Source organism: Lethenteron reissneri, unplaced genomic scaffold, assembly GCF_015708825.2.
Source record: "Lethenteron reissneri isolate LAM-NWPU_2019-01 unplaced genomic scaffold, ASM1570882v1 scaffold_124, whole genome shotgun sequence".
Taxonomy (NCBI): domain Eukaryota; kingdom Metazoa; phylum Chordata; class Hyperoartia; order Petromyzontiformes; family Petromyzontidae; genus Lethenteron; species Lethenteron reissneri.
This window is the reverse complement of record NW_026890937.1, coordinates 281,632-290,879: the sequence shown is the minus strand read 5'-3', so window position 1 is coordinate 290,879 and position 9,248 is coordinate 281,632. Positions and strand designations below refer to the sequence as shown.

General features: G+C 46.0%; 1 pseudogene; it reads right to left on the bottom strand.

Moving 5' to 3' along the window:
- Positions 1 to 1,391: 1,391 nt before the first annotated feature.
- The window catches only part of LOC133361798 (zinc finger protein 271-like), a 43,332-nt pseudogene continuing 35,475 nt past the window's right edge, over positions 1,392 to 9,248 (bottom strand).

The window sequence follows — 9,248 nt, the reverse complement described above, 5'->3', positions numbered from 1 at the left end:
TTATTTCGATCCCGCAATCCCGAAAAGGTGAAACTCCGCATGGAACCAAATCCCCGGCAAGGCCATCTACTTAACGACGAAAGGAAATTTACACGAAATGTCGTTTTCAATTAAGTCTACCAGATGTAAAATTATATAAGCTTTTAATGAAGAAATACAATTATCTAATTCAAAACATAATACAATTCAACATTGTTTCATTTTAAAACTTTAAAACGGACCATCAGGAGCTTGCGTGGATGCGTCGTTCGTGCGCAGTTTTTTTTCATGACTTTCCTGGCCCAAGGCCGTAAATGGTTCTGAGGGGCTTGCTTCAACCCATGGTTGTGAACATTCAGACGTTAATCAGCAAGGATAATTTCTAGTCCTAGTTCGACAAAATCTACGTCAACACGTAATACAAAATTATAATTCGTGTTGTAGAGAATGTACCTCCTATTCGTGTAACTTTTGAGTGGTATGCCTTGTAACTGATGAATGATCCGAATGCGCTCCCTATTTCAAAGACAATGAGTTGCTCCAAAGGGAGATGCTTCCTGAAAACACAAAAGTACCCTTTGACCTGTATCACAAAAACAACGGGTCTCACCAGAGTGATCTGTCCAGGTTACTTCCAAAACACACACTTTGTCCTAACATCACTTAATCAATGTTTAACCCTTATAGACAAAATGTTACATGTACACACACAATCATACAAGTATTAATTCTAAATTATTGAGTCATTTTAACAAAATGTAATTACTGCACCTAATTATGCTGCATCAGGTTACATCGTATTAACAATAAGTTATTTTAAAAAATACACACCGTCTACTTAAGTGTATGTACATCTTCTTGGTTCTTTCTGTAAAGTCACGTAGAAGGGAAAATAATAAAAATAAAACATAATAAAATAATTCTCACAAAGTTTCGGCTGCAACGCAAGCAGCCGTCCTCAGGTGAAGAATGAAACACCACCAAGCTTGGAGCGAATATTTAAGCTGGGTTGGCGGGGGAAGAAGAGCGCCTTGACAAAATAATTTGCATATCAAGAGGAATTTAGCATATTTATGGGAAATGCGTAGGAGGTGGGCGGGGGGTTTCAAAGTCATATTATGCCCGTGCATTATGCAGGATTAGCAGCATCAAAGGGAGGGGACAGGGGGTAGAATTAACAAAGGGAAGGAATGTTAAATTCCTCTTGATATGCAAATTAATTTGTCAAGGCGCTCTTCTTCCCCCTCCAACCCAGCTTAAATATACGCTCCAAGCTTGGTGGTGTTTCATTCTTCACCCGAGGATGGCTGCTTGCGTTGTAGCCGAAACGTCGTGAGAATTATTTTATTATGCTGTATTTTTATTATTTTATTATTTCCCTTCTACGTGACTTTACCGCAAGAACCAAGAAGATGAATCCCTGCAGTCACGAAAGCTTTAAATCGAAGTGAATGTACAACATAATAGTGTAATTCAAAACGAGTAGGCCATTGCATTCTGACGTCTGGGTCAAAATTGATCAAATTCTAAAACATTACCGACAAACTCCACAACTAAGATGCCACATCAACCACCGCCCCCTACTGACAGGCTCTTGTCCACATGCAGGCCGGTGCAGGGCCACCTCCTTGTGCCACACAGGGGCAGCTGCTACTTGGGGATGCTCTTCGAGTGTTTGAGACAAGATACGATACAAAACTCCAAGTTGCTGAGGCAATTAAGCAAGCACCATGTAAATGCAATTATGATTACATATCGAATGCTTGGGAGCTTATTGGCTCTCACTCCTGGTTAGAGATCTACACAACCCACAGGTCCACAAAGACTGGCCGCTCTTGCCCTGCAGGTTGAACCTAGGAATTGAGCGTTCAACTTCACATTCTTGTCATTAAAGGCCTGTGACAAAGGTGCGTCTATTGGAGCGACATAATCTCAAGCTACACATCTACCGGGTCTCCATTTGACTTTGTATTGTTTCAGAGGAAGTCCACCCACACCTCAACTTCCACAAACTGCTGGGAGTTGCCTCGCTCTGCCTCACAGTCAGAATTCTCCTCCTGCTTCACGTTGCCTCTATCGATGTGAAGGTCTGATTTTGGAGTGAAATCTTCATCTTCACATTTTACCTTCACTTCTTCGCTCTTGTCCATCACTTCTTCACATTTCACCTTCACCTCTTCATATTTCACCTTGATACCTTTAAAAGTGTCTAAGCTGGGATTTTCTTCCGGTTCTTGTTTAATGAGGGATGGGCTCATTGCGGCACTTTGACTTTCACAAGCCGATTTCAGACTCCACTCCTTCTGGATCTTCTGATGCTTGTGTGTTCTCTGGTGTGCATGAAGATTTGATGAAAGTGCAAATGTCTTCCCGCAAGGAGTGCACCTGAAGGGGTTCTCTCCCGTGTGTGTTCTCTGGTGTGCTACAAGACGAGTTGAACGTGCAAACGCCTTCCCACACACACTGCACTTGAAGGGTTTCTCTCCCGTGTGTGTTCTCTGGTGTATTCCAAGAGTAGATGACTGTGCAAATGCCTTCCCACAAACACTGCATTTGAAGGGTTTCTCTCCCGTGTGTGTTCTTTGGTGTGCTACAAGAGGAGATGAAAGTGCAAACGCCCTCCCACGAACACTGCACTTGAAGGGTTTCTCTCCTGTGTGTGTTCTCTGGTGGTCTACAAGAGTAGATGAGCGTGCAAACCCCTTCCCACACACACTGCACTTGAAGGGTTTCTTTGCCGTGTGTATTATCTGGTGTTTTGCAAGAGTAGATGACTGTGCAAACGCCTTCCCACACACACTGCACTTGAGAGGTTTCTCTCCTGTGTGTGTTCTCTGGTGTTCTACAAGAGTAGTTGACTGTGCAAACGCCTTCCCACACACACTGCATTTGAAGGGTTTCTCTCCTGTGTGCGTTCTCTGGTGTGCTACAAGAGAAAATGAATGTGCAAATGCCTTCCCACACACACTGCACTTGAAGGCTTTCTCTCCCGTGTGTGTTCTCTGGTGCATTGCAAGAGTAGATGACTGTGCAAACGCCTTCCCACACACACTGCACTTGAAGGGTTTCTCTCCCGTGTGTGTTCTCTGGTGTATTACAAGACAAGATGAACGTGCAAATGCCTTCCCACACACACTGCATTTGAAGGGTTTCTCTCCCGTGTGTGTTCTCTGGTGTGCTACAAGATGAGATTAAAGTGCAAACGCCTTCTCACACACATTGCACTTGAAGGGTTTCTCTCCTGTACGAGTTCTCTGGTGCCGTGTCAAATTTCCAGTACGATCCATGCTGTAAGCACCGAGCCGCGCAGAGTGCCTTTGCTCCATTAGACTAATTCTGCAGAGGAAGTGACAGCTGCAGACAGAAAAAAAAATATCAACACCATCTACACGTCAGTATCGATACACAGAGGAATGCATATTTACACAGATAAACGTCTATACCTATTCTTATATTCACGATATAGTGAAAAAGTGTCCCAAATTCATCACACGGGCTGTTATGGCACACAATGAGAAGGAAAATGGTCACAAACATGCCTAGAAGCCCTCATATCTTCAAAATGAATGTTAACCCAATACTCCGAGCACACAAAACGGCTGTCTGGCTACAAAAGTAATATTTATGAAAGCTAAATTCAGCTGATAAAGCAAAGGCTGTTGAAAATAATACTATTTGTTTTGATTTAAAGCTTTCGTGACTGCAGGGATTCATATTCGTGGTTCTTTCGGTAAAGTCACGTAGAAGGGAAACAATTAAATAATAAAAAATATAAAACAATAAAATTCTCACGATGTTTCAACTGCAACACAAGTAATCTTCATCAGGTGTGGAAAAAAAACACCTGATGATGATTGCTTGTTTTGAAGTCGAAACGTCGTGCTTGCGGGGGATTTGGCTCTCGGACGGTGGCCTTCACGTAGAAAAAAATTTGCCGAGCGACACGCCCTAAGCCCCGTGGTGGGAATAGGCTATTCCATTTTCCCATCCGTAAACATTAAAGTAGTTTAATTAACACATTTGTGCCGTTTCTATTATTCATTATTTACTTATTGCACGACATCGACCGTACCAACTGACGCCAATTGCGTGGGGGGGCGGACCCTACCAAGTGCTGCGCGTTCGCTCCAGCTCACGGGGGACATTTCCTTTTACACGTTTTACAGGCAATACATACACACATAACGCTGCGGATATTTATTCAGTGTCATGTCCTCTTGCCCCCCCCCCCAACACAATGCGTCCAGTTTATACTGCAGACTCCGTAAATCATATTTCAGTGCTTGCATACCATTATTCTTGCACGCCCGGGGGATGCTGGGGGGAGGGGTAGTGGCCCAGCCCCTAGCCTGGCAATGTGCCAACTCTGCTGCCTCGCTAATGTAGGCCAGGACGGGGGCTACGCATGGCACAAGGCCTCAACATGGCTATAGTAAGTACAAAGTCCATTGCTTCTTATGCTAACAACAAGTCCATTGTTTACTATTGTTAAACACATTAGTTGACAAACATTACTATAATAATGTTTGTGTGCAGATAGGAACTCACGTTGATTGCTTATTATTATTTAAACAATACGTTGCCAGATATTGTGTGCAGATAACAACTCAGGTTCATTGTTTACCATTATGAAACAAGTTGACATGTTACAATAATTATGTTTGTGTACACAAAACTCTTTTTGGATTTTTAGGTTGCTCATTTTCCCTTTTTTGCTGTCTTTCATTACGCTGCCACGGTCTACTGCCAGTCTGTGATTTGATTATTTCTTCAATAAATTTATATTGTTTCCATCGCTCACGTCACGCTATTTCCTCATACGTAGTACTGCCATACTGATAGCTGTGCCATCATCGGGGATTGCTGTGCCCGTCGATGTGTGTGTCTTTGAGTCCATATGTGTGTGCGTGTAGAGCCATGCGTGTCTTTAACGCCATGTGTGTCTGTCTTTTTCTAACGGACAACGCCCCATGTGTGTGTGCATGTCAAAGTGGTTATGTGTGTGTGTCAGTCCAAGTGTGCGTGTCAGTCCATTTGTGTGCATATCAGTCGCTGTGTGTGTGTGTAAGTCCATGTGTGTGCATCTTAGTCCATATGTGTGTAAGTACATGTGTGTTTACGTCAATGTGTGTGTGAGTCCACGTATTGCTGTGAGTCGGTGTGTGTGAGTCGCTGTATGTGTGTACATCCATATATGTGTGTGTATCTTAAGTGCATGTCTATGTGTGTGTGAGTCCATATGTGTGTGTGTCTGTAAGTCGATGTGTTTGTGTGAGTCGATATGTGTGTGTCTCAGTCCATGTGCGTGTTAGTCGGTGTAACTCCATTTCTTTGCGTGTCTGTAGGTCCATGTGTGCATCTTAGTCCATGCGTGTGCTTTATTGACCTGCTCAAGGCCTATGATACCATCAGTAGGCCTGGCCTCTGGGTTGCTCTTTGTGCTTTCCGAGTCCCTGACCCACTAATCACCATCCTTAAGGACTTTCATGATGGCGAGCCGCCTCACGTCTAAATACGTGGCCGTGAGTCAGAGCCATTCCCTTTCCACCTTGGGGTGCAACAGGGATGTCCTCTGGCTCCCACATTATTTTACATATATTTGGACCACGTAGTTCGTCAAGCCTTCAATGCCTGTACCAAAAGAATTCCCATCTGCTACAGAAACAATGGGAGGCTGATCGATGCCCGGGTGCGGTCAAGGGATGGCACTCTATTGTTCAACCACGTTAAGTATGCCGATGATCTGCTAATTGCAACTCACTCGGATGAGGAGTTCGAGGTGCTGCTGCTGAACCTGGAACTTGCCACCAAGAGGTGGGGGCCTTACCATCAGCCCCACCAAAACTAAGCACCTGCCTGGCTATTTTGTACCATTGGACACTCCACCCCCACAACTCCCAATTGGTGATGGGGCAGTTGCGGAGACAGTGGAGAATTTCCCATACCTTGCCAGTGTGCTAATGATCGGCTCCGGTTTAACAGCAAAGGTCGCACTCCGAATCAGTCGAGCTGCATTATTTTTTCATTGGCTGCGTAACACTGTGTGGAAGCTACCTGGTCTATCACTCCGTACGAAGCTTCAGGTCTTCTCGGCCACGGTCATTCCCTCCCTTCTCGATGCTTGCGAAACTTGGACCCCCTAATGGAACATCTTCGCCGATTATAAACATTTAGGATGGCCTGCCTACGATCCATCCTGGGTTTAACCAGGCTGCATTGTGTGAGGAGCTCACAAATCCTTGAAAGATGTGGACAAAGTCCCATCGGTGACCTCCAGCAGGCAAGGCTGCGTTGCCCAAGTCATGTAGCCCGCATGGCCAGCCACCGCATGCCTAAACAGCTTTTGTTCGACCGGATCGAGGGGGCTAAACGGGCGCGGCACGGGCTGGAGAAGACATGGAGTGATCTGGTACAGGATGACTTGGAGCTGAGTCCACTTGCGGATGACTGGTACCAACGGTGTCAAGATCGGCCTCTGGAGCAGGCTCCTGAAGGACGCTACTGGGCAGTTGGAATCAGTCACCCTCCAACAACAACGGAGGGCGGAGGAGTGATGCTCACAACAACGAGCGGAGCGCCGGGTGGCTAAAGCACAGAAAGTTGCCACAGTAGGGGCCACAGGTGGTGCATCAGCCAGTCGTCTCAGTCAGTCGATCTGTGCCATCTGGGTTTGCCCCCTGACCTCCTGCCAGCGGGCGTTCGACACTTCATGCACATAGCCTGGCACAAGCATTGTCGTGACGTCACCGCCACTTAGTGGTGAATGGCGGTTTTTGTTCAGTCTATGTATGTATGTGTGAGTCGATTTGTGCGTGTAACTCTGTGTGTGTGAGCCGATTTGCGTGTGTAACTACATGTGTCTGCCTTTTTCGCCCGGGCAACGCCGGGTACTAACCGCTAGTACAATGATAATACTATGTAACACAATTTTTGTTCCTGCGTACAAAGTGTTATTTTTTTTATTGCTTATGCCTAAAAAGTATAGAAAATCGCTATTATTCCCCACAAACTTTGCTTTTGTGACCAGGACTTTATGTGAACGAAAAGACACAAATTTATCATTGAAAATAGGTAAATTTCAAAATATCACTGTCCTAGTCACAAAAGCAAAGTTTGTGGGGAATAATAGCATTTCCTGTACTTTTGAGGTATATGCAATTAGGAAATAACACTACCCGGGAACAAAAATGTTTTTTTGTTACACAGTGTAATAACTACGCCACCGCTCCCCACATAAATAAACTCTTACAGATGTAGTGACATTGCGGGATGTCACTGTGTAGTGCCGGCTCTAGAGAGGCACGGCGTGCAGTGTAACGACATTGCGGATACCATTATGGTGAGTGTAGTACTGGCCCTAGAGAGGCTCGGTGAGCGCTGATTGATATCGCCGGATGGCACCACGCTTGGCGTGTAGTGCCGGCCCTACAGGATAGGATGTGGGAGTGCCAGCCGTAGGAATGAGGTTACTAAAGGCCATGGCACTCTTGTTGACCTAGAGGACACGTGACCAGTTAAGTCTACAAAGGGGCCCACAGTGGGGGCTAGGGGTGGTCACGTGGTCAGGGTCCAGATCCTGCTCGAGGATTCGGAAAGGTGGTCGTGGCCAAGGGCGGAGCCAGCCACACCACAAAAAATATAAGCCGGGTCCCCCAGAGGAACCGGCGTTGTTGTTCAACCTGAAGAAACGTTCGTCTACGTTCCACCAAGTCTACAACATGTGGAACTGGACCCGAGCTGTGGTCCCGGTCCGTAGTAGCTCGTTACGTTGTAATTAGTGCAGTTAGCCTGGTGGTCACCACCACAGGTTGTTATTCTGTTAAGGGGCAGTTACCCCGTGTGTTGGTGTTAAATAAATGTGTTGCCTCCAAGTGTACGTCTGCGACTCAGTTGAACTCACTACACATACATTTCAAATGAATGCCATGTAAGTGTGGATCACTTTTCAGCAGGTCATTGGAATGATCCAGGTGTCAAGGGATGAATGACTGAGATGTTTGACAGATGCACCAGCTGTGCTTCACACTGTCTTGCTGCATTTTAGGCACCCGGCGTTCCACCCATTCATGTGAGCGTTGCTCCTCCGATCTCACTGTTGTTGCAGAGCAAATACCTACAACTGCCCTGCAGCATACGTCACGGGCCTCGTCGAGAGGCAGGTCTGATCAACTCCACATCCTCAAATCTCTTCTCTAGCCAATGCCATGCCCGTTTAGCCCGTAACATCTGGACTAACAGAAGATGATTGTGCATGCGGTCTGTTTATGCGGAATTCATGACCCAACCAATGCAGCCTCGCCTGCCAAAGTCTCAGATTATATTCTGTACTGATATTTTAGGGCTCTGTAAGGTTATAATACAATCTTGTTTGGTTCAATAGAGGGGATCATAGGGAGGCCAGCCTTAATAAAAAGCCAGAACATACAGTCCTTAAAATAAGTTCATATTTTGCATCCACAGAGAAAGGAGTAATATCTGTGGCCAAGAAGACTCACAGCTTTATTCGTTCATTCATTTTTAAATCTTCTTGTCTTGGTGAGGTTGGAGGTGGCGGCACATTCAGTAGGGCAGTCCAGACCTCCCTTTCCCTGGCGACAGACGAGCTCTTCCTGGAGAATTCCCAGGCGTTCCCAAAGCCAGCCAAGCGACGTATTCCCACCAGAATGTTCTGGGCCAGGCCCCTGGGATGTTTCCCAGTGGGACGTGCCTGGTAGAGTTCCAGGGACAGTCTATTGGGGGGACTCCTTACAGATATTATATATTGATATCACTCATAGAACGATGCCTGGTGGCTAGCAGACCCACGTAACCCATTTGGGCTCAACCTGGAATGGCTGCGTGGCACCGTCCTGTGCGCCCACCGTCCACAGGACGAAGGGTGAGAGGCAGGTGCGATGCCAATATGACAGGGAGAGGGGATGATCTCAGACAGACTAGACCTTGGTGATGGACACTCACAGCTTTGTATGGAGCAAAAGTCCAGGCAGCTTTCACACAATGTTACACAGTCTAATGAAAGAATGCTGCTAGACAAATTTAAAGTGAGACTTTGGCTGCCAAACCAGAGCTGGTCGTGAACACATTAACCAGGCATGGGAGCCCCTCCATTACTTGTAGAACTGCCTGATTGCTCATGGAGAGTTGAGCAGGTACAGTGTTGTATGACCTGAAATTCCCAGGCAGGTGATTTATTTTTGTGGAACATAAGCAAGGCCACCTTTCATGATGGAATTATCCAGGCACAGAACGAGATTATCTAACCCGATCTC